This window comes from Orycteropus afer, unplaced genomic scaffold (genome assembly GCF_000298275.1).
Source record: "Orycteropus afer afer isolate SDZICR_OR568_19922 unplaced genomic scaffold, OryAfe1.0 scaffold00088, whole genome shotgun sequence".
Lineage (NCBI taxonomy): Eukaryota > Metazoa > Chordata > Mammalia > Tubulidentata > Orycteropodidae > Orycteropus > Orycteropus afer.
The window spans coordinates 6489269-6502489 of NW_006921675.1; positions in this window are offsets into that span (position 1 = coordinate 6489269).

Below are 13221 nucleotides of genomic sequence, written 5' to 3' on the forward strand. Positions count from 1 at the left end.
TATATATTAGTTGGAATCAGGTTATACAGAAAAACTTCATTCCTGCCTGGATTATAGTTAGGCTGGATCCACACTTCTTTTTTAGAACCTGGAGGCTATTTGGCTATCTTTGCAGAGTTAACGATTTGCATTTGTGAAAATTCCCAGGTAATAATACGAAAAGATGTTAAATCAATTCAGATTGTTGATTTTCTTGAAAAACCTCTTTCAAAGGACTTGGTGCTCTTTCTTGAATGTGACTCAAGTGCCACTTCAGTGAATTCAGCTCAGCAGTATTTGTTGAGCATCTGTTATTTGCAAACCATGGTGTTCAGGGCTCAGGGGATATAAGATTTAAAAAAAAAAAAAAAAAAAGATGGTACCTTACTTTTAGGAGCTCAAAATCTAGTTAGAGGAAACTTCCTGAAATATGTGTTATCCAAAGCAACCTATTACCTAGGTTCAAACAACGGGATATGAAAAGATAGAGGTGGTAGACTCATTCCAGCTTAGATGGCCATGAATGTTCCTGGATAGACACTGGATGTCAGCTCCTGAACACTGACAAATGCCACATTCCACTGTCTCTTGACAGAGGCCAGTTCCTTTTGCTGTTTGAGGATAGATTTGGGGACACAGAGGAATGCTGATTAATGCCACGTGATGAATGTTGAATCATGCTGACTAATTTGTTCTAAATGGATTGACTCAATAATAAAGGGATGTTGAGAGTCAAGAGTTCAGACCCTAAATTTCACTGTGTGATGAAGTGAAATCACTTAGCCTTTTGTTGTTGTTGTTGTTATGTGCTGTTGAGTCGGCCCTGACTCATAGCAACCCCTTCTTGGGTTTCCGAGGCGGTATCACTACGGAAGTAGATTGCCCAACCTTCCTTCCGAAGAGTGGCTGGTGGGTTTGAACTGCCAGCTTTCTGGTTAGCAGGCAAGTGCCTTAGGCACTATGCCACCAGAGCTCCTACTTAGCCTCTTAGTGCTTCATTTTGAGTCGAATCTGACTAAATGGCAGTGAGTTTGGTTTTTGGTTTCAAATGCGCTCATGATGGAAATCCAACAAGTTACCTTGATTAGAAAGTGCTTTACACCCTCCAGGATAACAGAAATGCTTAGCAACAACTATAAGATGCACTTATGCAGCCTTGGGTTCTTCAAAGCACATACAAACTCAAGATCTGTCACAAGCTCCTCTCCAGCGATGCGAAAACTCTATTTCCTCACACATGCCGTGAGACCCAACAAACAGTGCACTGCCCTCACAAAAACTGACAAACAGAGCTTTAGAAAAATCTTCCTATCTACCTACTGGGGCTCCTGTCACTTTCCACAACAAACGTCACCACAGAACTGAAAGCATCCATTGCATACACATCTCTTTCTCTCTTTTGACATCTCCCCAGCTAGAATGCTTGAGAACCTGGCCTTCTGTGTCCAGATGTTTACTGAATTCTGAAGGCCCCCCAAAGGGCCCAAGTTCTTTTGTTGCTCTCCAAATCATTCCCCACAGAGACTGACCGATGTCCTGAGGGAGCCCGTCAATAGGGAGGATAAATGAAGCCAGATAAAGACATGACCCCCTGAAGCTCACCCACATCCACTCTAACAAAGCGTCTGAGGCGCAACCTTGTAAGGAGTGTTTTGGTCAGCAGCATCCCTACAAGAGGCCAAGACTCCCCCACAGGGCTGCTTTCAATGGCTACCATCATAGTGGAAGTGTTGGGCATTAGTTAAGGGCTGTGCTGTGCTAGGTGTAGCACAAAACATCTAAATCATGGTCCTCTGCCTTTGTGAGAGCTTCCTGGCTACAGATGGCAGCTGGCTTTCTCAGGGGAAACTTGGGAGGTAGTGAAGGAAGCAAGCCAAAGAGGGACTCCCACTTCTCTGCATGACCCCTTCCCATCCAGCCTAGACAGCTCCGCTTTTGTGTATAGCCATGGGCAGTCACACCAGAGCTGTGGAATCTTAACCTGCACCTGTCCTGTGTTTTTCAGTGACTCTGGTTTGTGAGGCGGTTTGCTCCCTGGATAGTAGACAGGTTTGTAAAGTGACTGCAGCTATAAGGAATGTTTTATTTAGACTGGTGTTGAAAAGTTAAAGCATTTCATGACAACAGCATTGTCTCACACGTTCTTTCTTTTTTCTTTTTCTCTTTAGGCTAACAGAGGCCATAGGGATATTGTGACCTTTGTCTAGAGCTGATGGAGGCATGATTTGTGAAATGAAACAGGACCATGCTGGTTAAAAGAAGGAAACGGAAGCCAACATAATGGGGATTAATTAGTTGATTGCTGTTGAGATGGTAACAGATTTGGTCCTGTACCATTGAGCCAGAGATTTCAGACATAGCAGGGAAGGTGAAGAAGAAGAAGCCTTTGTTCAGGTTTCTAGATGCATGGGGCTGAAGACTTTGCCGCCATGGGATGTCAACAGCCGTAATAATAATTTACACTTATATAGCACCTTTCAACCAGGCACCTCAAAGCCGGTTATCCACATTAATTAATTAAAGCTCACAATCCCCCTGTGGAGAGGAGGAGGATGACTAACAGGATTGTAATTATAGGAGGGAACATTTCCGAATAAAGTATTGTCCACCAAATAAAAAGTAGGTATAAAGGAATTGGGTTCTCCAAAGAATAACTGATTCAGAAATAAAATCTTGGAGAGAGGGGTGGGCATGGGCATGGGGGTCTGCTCTTGTGTCAAAGGGTGGTCAGTGGTCTCAAAACTCACTGACTGGTTTGGAACCAACCGAGAAGTGAAGTGTGTATGGTATTAATGGCATTTGGGGGGTCATTAGTCACATAACTATTGTGGTATAAATTCAAGTTTCACTATTCTATTGTATATAGACCTGCAGCACAAAGAGTGAGATTCATGCAGTATCTAATAAAGGATTCTTTAGATTCAAAGCCAAAGCTGGGCTAGTCAATTAGCAAATAACCAACCGGTCACCCGTAGGATAATTTAGTGGAGTTTGCAGTAGAACACCCAGCCTCCTGGCTTCCATCTCCATGAGATTTCTGACCAAAGCATCAGGCTAGGGGCTCCTTCAGAGCCAGGCTTTAAATCTTCCCAGTCTTTGGCATTGGGACTTCTCTTACTCAATTTTTTAGTGGCCTAAACCATTCTCTTCAGAATCACTTTGTACCTGTTCCTCCTTCAGAGAATTTAATTGCCTTGGGGGCTGAAAACCAGTCTTATCCTATTTCATGCTGTCGTCTGCTAACCAAAAGTTTGGTGTTTTAAGTCCACCCAGTGGCACCTCAGAAGAAAGGCCTGGTGATCTTCTTCCAAAAGATTAGCCATCCAAAACCCTATGGAACACAGCTGTACTCTGACACACACGGGCTCGGCATGGGTCAGAATCGACTCTGCAGCAAGTGGTTTGGTTGTATCAGTGCCCAACAGAATACTGTGTACAGGTAGTACAAACCGATGAATAATGGTTGAACAACTGAGTCCCTTAACAGCCCAGGGTTTGTTGAGCACATGCAAAGTGCCAAGTGGTCAGGTGAAGCTCAGAAACAATAGGTTATATACCCCAGCCTTGAGAAATGTATTAGAAGGAATAGGGGAAATTCTAATGCTACTAATATAAAGGAGAATAAAATAAAATGACATGATAGACACGTGTCTAAGCCACGTACTACAAAGGAAGAACATTTTATTCAGCTGGATTGATCAAGGAAGTCATTCCTGAAGAGTAAGCAGGTGGCTGGGCGTTGGCCAAGGAGGATTTTGGTAGACCAGGAATAGGTGGGAAGGCCGATCTTCCTGACTGTGCTCATTTGTCTCCTTCTGACTGAGGTAGACTTTGAGAACTTGTGGCCTTTAATAGGATGTTTGTGGAAAGCAGGCTGAGGTTGTGCATTGATTAAATGTACATTTCCTATGAATTCTTATTACACGGATCAGCTAATTGCAAACCTAAAGGGGCTATCTGAGAAGCTGGAAAAGATGTTTTTTGTTCTCTGCAACTATTCATTTGATGTCTCTCCACTTTCACTGTCCATCAAGAAAGGAAAGCTAAACAGTTCACATATTAACACAGGGCACTCAAAGGTGTATGAAAAAAGTAAGAGGAAGACATATCTCACTCCCAAATGTTAAAGATTAAATAGCTTCCTCCTTGAGACCATGTTTCTGAGCCCATGTTTCTGCGCCCAAGAAATGCTGCTAACTACAGCCATCGGTGACACATAAGCCCACATGTTCTCATGCTCCAAGATCCAGAAGGCTTTTCACCATAAACAGTGCTGCTGAGACAGGACTTAAGAACTCTCTCTGATTTTGCCAAAATTTGCTGACACACGCTATATAGATATAGCCCTGTCTCATCCTCCTAACAATGTCAGAATTCTTGGTCCTTTACAGATGAGGAATGGGGCAAGAGGGGCTCAGTCTATTCTGGAGAAGGATGGAATATGGATTTGAATTTCGGGCAGTCTGACCTCTTTCTCTATTTCACCCCACACCCATGTTGCATTTCTGTTCACATCTATTACAACCTCTCTTATTCATCCTTCATTCACTAGGGTACCCAGCACAATACGATGCACACACCAGGGCCTCAGTAAATATTTTTCAAGTAGAAAGAACCACGGGAAGCAACACTCGCTTTGATCCTCCAGTGTGAGAAGTGGCTGGGAGAGTCTGGGCAGTGGTGCTGAGTGGCTGAGAATTCAGAGCGACTCCCTCACTGCCTCTTCTCTTTTTACCATGATTAAGATTAGGAGACATGCACAGGAAAGTTGCCCCAGGAAACGTTCACAGGAAAAATGTTGCAGGTGGTATTTTTCCCCAGGAGCTGGAAATCTGCCAAAACCACCCATGAGGTGCTAGTGAAGCACTTTGTATTGTTAGCTACTTTTCTAAAATTTGGATGTGATTCAGTGAGCTTATAGGGGTATATGTGTATGCAAATGGAAATAGACATATATGGCTAAGTCCAACTTTGTTTCCCCAGGAGTTCTAGTCTCCTAGCTGTTCCTAGCTGTCTTCTTGATGAAGACAGTGTGTCTCTCATCCCACAGAGTGGAGGTGTCTGGATTAACCCAGAGATGCTGGACTCTATACCTAGTTTTTTATTTATTTAAAAAGTTTATCAGGCAAAACCTGGTTAGAGAGTGCAGGGAGTAGGGAAGAGGCAAGAGAATGTGTAAAATATCTGATTCTGGCCTAAAAAATGTGGTCTTAGAACCAGTTGGGAGCATAATTTTTCCCAGGCTTTGTTTTCAATATCTTCACCATCATTTTTGCCCTATGGCTGAGAAGGGACTTTCTTTATTCCGCTATAGAATTCCACAGAGGCCTTTTATGTGCAAATGAAAGAGCCCATCACACTTCTCAGCTGTATATCCTAAGTGTGAGAGAAAGCATATTGCCTACTTTTCTGAACTTAGGGTTGAAATGGAGCACAAGTCCTCCAGAATTCCAAATAAATGTGCGAGGAGGGAAGACTAATAAATCAGTGGGTGTAAGTCAGGACCAACTTAGTTTTGCTGCATAAACAAAGCTTTACCCCCAAGTCTCAGTGACTAAAACAGAGTCTGCACATGTGTGAGAGATACTCCAGGGACGTTCTCCGTGTGATGACTCAGCATTGCATTGCAGTATCAACAGGCTGTTCCCCAATCACCACAGCAGGGGAAGAGAGAGAGGCTGAGCTCGGACAATTAAGTGCTTCTACCAAGAAATGGCATACATCACTTCTGCTTTCATGGCCAAGCTGTTCCATGCTCACTCGTAACTTCTAGGACACGGGGAAGTGCACACCTCCCCTATATTTGGATTGGAAGGGAAAGAGAACTAGAGATCAGTGAACACTTGTAATGTCTGCCATGAACTGCAGCACCCAGTGGGCTGGCAAATGTTGCCTTCTTTCACATTTGCTCCTCATATATGTCTTTCCTTTGGATCATCTGGCATATATTGAAGATCTATGAGGTAGTGTTGAGGAAGGGAGACCAAATGGTTTTCCAGCCTGTATCTAGGAGAGACTGGGTAACTTTGGATACTTCACCTATTGAGCTATGAGATGCTAACAACTCTGGGAAAGCATAATGGGTTAAGAGGAGCCATGGTCTGATTTCAGTAGTACATCTAAGATGAAACAACTCATCCTGAGATGTCCAGGACCATCGTACTTTGAGTGAAAAGTCTTCTGGAAATGTGCCTTTCCACCTCCCACTCCTCCCCTTCTTACCAGACATGATTCAAATTCCCTTTAAGCCCTGCAACTTTTCCAGAAAACAGCTCTCCTAGCAGCAGCAGAGAGAGAAAGAGGGAGGGAGAGAAACTTTCCCTTATTATTCTTCCAATAATGAATTCCTGCTCTGAGTGGGCTGCCTCCATGTGTTTTCAGTCAAGTGCTGATGGCAGCCTTGCTGGGGGACATTTCCAAGAGCCTGTGGACATAATAGATTAGGTCTCACGCATTGACAAGACCTGCTCTCAGTTGTTCTTCCAGTTTAGCTCTCCTGAGCCCTGAAATCAGAGATGTGAAATGACTCAAGAGATCTTGTTGGTGAACCAACATGGCTACCACACCTCGTCACTCCTTTTAACTAGAGAAAAAGTCACAATTTTAAAGCTTTCCTCAGAGAGATTTGTAGGCCTGAATCTTAGCAACCTAAAAAGGACTTAAATTTCTCAGACCAGACCAGTTCTTTGTAGATGCCAAGATTTCATCTCTTCAGGACTCAGACATAGTATCGGCCTACCTTGACATCCTAAGAACAAAGAGAGAAATTAGGTCACGCCATTTCCTGCCTGAAACCTAATCTCAAGTACACAAGATGCTTCCAAGCAAGCTGAGGTGGTAGACCATGTTCTTCAGAGAACCAGCGTACTCATTCTCCCCGAAGTAAATGTCTTCAGATAATAATTCAGTTTTTTACTTACCTACATGGAACTTGTACAAACTGTCAGTTATAGTTCGGCTGTTTTCATTAGGAAGAGACTCAGTAACCTCAGTAGAAGGCGAAGATGTTAAGGACATAGGTGGCTTGGAATCAGAACAGAATCTGAACATGTGTGGCCCTGGGGGTTCATCACCCTGCTGTGTCTCCTCCTCTCTGTGTCTGCCCAAGGCAGCTTTCTCTGCCAGCATATTTGCCCTGCAGTCTGTGGTTCTGCTAACTTCAAAGGTCAGTCACTTTGCACCTGGCTCATCCTGGTGTCACTAGGCCTCCTTCCTGTACCCCAGGCTTTCACTTTCAGTTCCCATTGTCTTTTTTCCTTGGAATTTTGTATTTAAAATACTGAAGAGAATCTAATAGACTCAGCCCCAACTTACTCTTTTGTCTCACACCACATCATTGGTCACTAGCCAACCAATCAGGAGCTCTGGTAGCATAGTGCCTAAGGCGCTTGACTGCTAACCAGAAGGCTGGTGGTTCAAACCCATCAGCCACTCCTCAGAAGCAAGGTTGGGCAATCTATTTCCGTAGTGATACTGCCTTGGAAACCCAAAGAGGGGTCGCTAGGAGTCGGGTCCGACTTGATGGCACAAAGCAACAACAGCCAACCAATCAGTTGTGGGCTAACGGAGGAATGTATTACTGAAAACATGGCTACTTAAGCAGCAGCAGATGTGATAAGGCAGCTTCCATTAGAGAGGCTGTAAGAGGTGAGACAGTGAACTCTAGTGCATTCTTTGTACCATCAGATTGGATTGCTGCAAGAATGCCCATTCTCTCTTGCACTTCCTTTTCCCCTCTCATCAATGTAGACCTGGCCCTTCACACTGTGTCACAGTCTAGGCCAGGTCATTATCCCCCATCACTGCTCATCCTTCAACTTCCAACTCCATTATCCTGCTTATCACCTTGTTGAAGTGCCCAATCACAGAGGTATAGGACTATCGTAGTGAGTTGTTGTTGTTGTTAGGTGCTGTCGAGTCGTTTCCAACTCATAGCGACCCCATGCACAGCAGAATGAAACACCGCCTGATCCCGCGCCAGCTCCATGATCCTTGCTATACTTGAGCCCATTGTCGCAGCCATCGTAGTGAGTGGGAAGGTGAAAATGATTAAGGCACTTGCCTGCTAACCAAAAGGTTGGAAGTTTGAGTCCACCTTGATGCACCTTGGCAGAAAACCCTAGCTATCTAGTCCCCCAGATTCAGCCGTTGAAAACCCTACAGGGTACAGTTCTACTTTGACACATATGGGTTTACCATGAGTTGGAATGGACTCAATGGCATTTGGTTTTTAAGGGATATTGTGGGGTGGGGTGTGGTATGGAAGGAGGAATCTTTCTTAGCTAAAGAATAACCTGTTGCCACCATGGGACCCAAGTGTCTCCCTTCCTTCACCAATAATGTTAAATAACTTCTTTTTCCAAAAACCAGACATCAATTTAAGCAAGAGAAATTTCCATTGAGGAACCCTGACTGAGCAGTGCAGGAAAAAGACTATTCTATCTCCCCTAGTCCTCAAGATCTCCTTCTGACCCATGTGATGATCCCAGTCCCCATCCCAGACCCTTACCTTTCCTTGGCCTCCACCTTTAGTCCACATGGCCCCAGATTCTAGAATAGAAAGTCCCAAACAATGTATGTTCAAACTAAGGTTTGGAACACAGATGAAGGACTCTGTTTGGATAAGCTCTTTGCCTAGTGTGTCCTCCCAAGATACCAAAGCTCTTTATGGACACTTGTCCACTAATCTTCATGATGTGTTTAGAAGATTAGTCATTTGTGGTGTGGCGCTCTATCAGCTGAGTCAGAGAAATTTGTGTTTTGTCTGAATGCACACACTAATTAGAGTACCGGGAGCTCTGGTAGCACAGTGCCTAAGGCACTTGACTGCTAATCAGAAGGCTGGCGGTTCAAACCCACCAGCCACTCCTCAGAAGGAAGGTTGGGCAATCTACTTCCGTAGTGATACTGCCTTGAAAACCCAAGGAGGGGTTGCTGTGAGTTGGGTCCGACTCAACGGCACATAACAACAACAACAATTAGAGGACTAGGGGGCAAAATTCTATTGTGACACTAGTTTTCATTCATTCGATACCATTGCCTTTCTATCTTAGCATCGTTTCACTATCTACATTCAAATTTCAGCACACGAGCCTAGGATATGAAGTAGTGACATATTACACGAAACTGTGCCTCCCTGCCCTAGTCTGTTTCTGAACTCTGAGTATGTCGATGTTGATTAAATCATCCATAAAACCTTGTCCCGTGACTGACACTTTTATCTACTGAGTGAAATGGCAAAGTTTCCTTAGAAGCCTATGAAGGCAGAGAAAGCAGATCTGACGGTGTTTCTGAACCTGGTGCGTCGGGTTCTAGAGTCAGCTCCTCTGGATCACTTCCAGATCTCGGCTTATTTCATTACAGCCCAGAGTCTGGGAACCCATCTGGGGTTTTTCCAGCTTCTAACTCCAACCCCACCATCCAAACTCTGCAGTCATTACCCAGTTAACAGCTGGAAAGTTGATTCAGAGATGGAGCAGAAGCTAGATTGGCTTTCATGCACTTTTCCAGGCCCCTCCAGGATTAATCAGCAACCACCTATCTTTGTGTCAGAAGCCTTTCTAACTAGAACACCTGAAGGAAACCCAGAGGAATACTTAAGATGAAGCAAACTTTGCAGTAGTTATTCTGACCATCACTCTGTTTAATCGGGACTCAGAAACTCCAGATAAAAACAGCCTGCTAAGCCCAACCAACTAGGTAGGTTAGCCTATAGCTCTCAAACCAAAAAATCAAACCCACTACCATCAAGTCAGATTTGACGCATAGCAACCCCTCCTTGGGTCTCCGAGGTGGTATCACTATGGAAATAGATTGCCCAACCTTCCTTCTGAGGAGTGGCTGGTGGGTTTGAACCGCCAGTCTTCTGGTTAGCAGTCAAATGCCTTAGGCACTCCGCCGCCAGAGCTCCCTCTGTAGCTCGCAGTGTTCCTTAAATTGCCTTGGGTTTTGCTAATATTCTCCAAGCCTTCTTCTCAGCTCCAGAGTTTCCTTATGTTGCAAACGTTAGGCAACATCTCCCCATTTCAGGTATGGAGGGGTTTAGTGATAGTGAAACAGTTTGAGTTCATCTTTAGTGAACATTTAATAGAGTTCTTAAGCAGCATCTTCCCAGCCCTTTCCCCACATTCGCAGTCCATCCTGGTGGTTGTGTCCACACCACTGGAAAGAACATAGACCACCTTAACTGACTGCTGCCAGCTTCTCTTGGTTGCTAACTCACATGGTCTTGAGTGATAAGTGATTGCCTAAGTAAAAGGGAGGGGAGGGGAGAAGGTTGGGTATAGGGTACATGGTAAATCATTCCCTTCCATAGCACATCATGTCCCACTTCTAATGTTACCCTCCTTGTCCTGCATGGGAGAAAAGTAGATGTTGGCCAAGAAACAGTAGGTGGGAGTATATGCAGTAGATTTGGGAGCTACTGAGTTAAGTAATGAGGGCACATGTGACAGGAAGAGTGAAAAGGTGGATGGCTGGACAGATAGATGAATAAATGTCTTTGGTAGTGTTCTGACAGCACCAGGGCAGAAATTACATTCTATTTCTTTGGGGTTGCAACTCTATTACAGTACAGAAGTTCCAAATTCAAATACTTATAGCAGCCAGACAGATAATACCATTGCAAACAGAGCCCAGGTAGACAATAGGGAGTAGTGGCAACTGTGACAAATTGGAAGAGCATTCCCTGCCTAAAGAAACAACAGGTACTTGGCTCCAGCTAACTGTTACCTTGTGGGATGCTAGCCTAGTGTTGCTAGAACCTTTGATTCATCGAGAGAAGCCAGAAATCTGGAATTTCAGATGAAATCTTTCCGTATTTAAAGAATAACAACCAATTAAAAAACGGTAAAATACTGAGTGTGCCAAATAAACATATTACAAGCTGAATACAGCCTGGAGGCTGCCAGATTTCCTCTCTTGGAATACTAGGAATACAGCTGTACTGTCATCACATGAGGTTGTAGATGTTCGAGAGCATGGGCTCATGAACAGATTGCTTGGGCTGAGATTCCAGGTCTACCACACTACGTTTGTACTCTTGGGCAACTTATCTGTGCTTCATTTCCTTAGCTGTATATCGAGGATATTAATAGTACCTAACACATAGAGTTTGTCATAGAGCAACATCACAAAGTCTGCCTAAGTGAAAGCAAAAGAAGTTTGTTGAGGATAGAGGTGGTCCAGACCGCGATGATGTCCAAATTCAGAGTGCAGATGGCCACTTTGACGGACAACGAGGAAGAAAATATTATTGTATAGTTGGAGCAGGAACTGAAAGTTATAAAATGATTTTTGGCTGAAAGACAATCAGGGGAGTCAAAGGCAAGATGCCTAGAAGCAGGGATTTATCAGGGATAGGTGTACATAAGTGGGATTACATGGTTGGTGAAGGATACATAATTGTAAGCGTATGTGCTATTGCAAGATGGTCACGGGACAGTGACAGGACAGGTTTTTCAGGTAACCTGCTATAAAAATTGTTTTCTCAATCATGTCTGTTTCTGGGGATCCATTGTAAAGATTTATCGATAATTCTGTGCATCAAGACTCTTTGGCTCTAAGCTATCACATCTTGCATCTGTTTGACCATGGTAAGAAGACCCTCTGGGAATAGATCGCAATATCCTACACCTTCCAGACCTCAGAGCAAAAGAATGTCTTCTTTTGGGTATGTGGTTAGTATCATGGTTAGGTTAGCATCAAAGTTAGAAGAAAAGGTGGCTTTAAAATTCAACATGGATTCTAGACTCATGTCAAGACTGTAAAATGGAGTCAAGGCTCTGCTCTCAGCCTGCTCTATTTACACACAGGTGCCTTGGATTTTAAGCTGTCATACAAATTGTTGTCAGGATGAAATGAGTTAATACATGTAAGCACTTAGAGCAATGTCTGCTGCCATAAGAAGGCAATAGCTGGCAGCTATTATTGTTAGCAAGCTCTGGTGGCATAGTGCCTAAGGCATTTGAGTGCTAACTAGAAGGCTGGTGGTTCAAATCCACCAGCTACTCCTTGGAATGTAGATTGGGCAATCTGCTTCTGTAGAGCTATCGCCTCAGAAACTCAAGGAGGGGTTGCTGTGAGTCAGAAACGACTCAACATCAGTGAGTTTGGTTTGTTTTTGGTATTGTTAGTAAAGGAGCTCTGGTGGTGCAGTGCCTAAGACATTTGACTGCTAACCAGAAGGTTGGTGGTTCAAATCCACCAGCCACTCTGCAGAAGGAAGACTGGGCAATCTACTTCTGTAAAGATTTACCCCCTAGGAAACCTGAAGAGGGTTGCTATGAGTTGGAATCGGCTGGATGGCAGTGAGGTTTTGTTTTGTTTTATTGTTAGCAAGGAGCACTGGTGGTATAGTGGTTAAGGCATTTGGCTGCTAACCAAAATGTCAGTGGTTCAAACCCACTCTGCTTCCATAAGCATTTACAGCCTTGGAAACCCAATGGGAGTCACTATGAGTCAGAATTGACCTGATGGCAGTGAGGTTTTTTTTTTTTTTTTTTTTTTTATTGTTAGCAGGAGCCCCTGGTTGGTGCAAATGGTTAAGCACTGAACTACTAACTCGGTTTGGGAGCTCTGGTGGGGTAGTGCCTAAGGCATTTGACTGCTAACCAGAAGGCTGGCAGTTCTAAACCCTCCAGCCACTTCTCGGAAGGAAGGTTGGGCAATCTACTTCTGTAGTAATACTGCCCCAGGAACCCAAGGAGGAGTCGCTTGAGTTGGATCCGACTCCACAGCAGTGAGTTTGGTTTTGGTTTGGACTACTAACCAGAGGTACCTGGGAAGTAAGGCCTGGCAATCTGCTTCCAAAAGGGCACAGCCTTGAAATCTCTGTGGAGCAATTCTACTTGCATGCATGGGGCCGCCATGATAGAATCAACTCCATGGCAGCAGCAGCATTACTGTTAGCCACTATCATCAAACCTCATGGTTCCTCATCTTGAAACTGGGCACAACACTTGCCTTTCCTACCCCCCAAAGGATTGCTGTGAGGGCAAAAGAAAAATATGTATAAAAGGGCTTGAAACATAAGGGCATTGCTGAGCAATACAATCCCCAGGAGGAAGACAGTGGTAACTAGAACCACTCTCCCCTCCCTCTGGGGTTGTTTGCCATTTTGCCATTGCTAGAATTTGATATGATCATAGATATGATCTAGAACCAATGGTAATGAAGGAAGAAGTCAAAGCTGCAATGAAAGAACTGGTGAAGAACAAGGCTCCGGGAATTGATGGCATACCG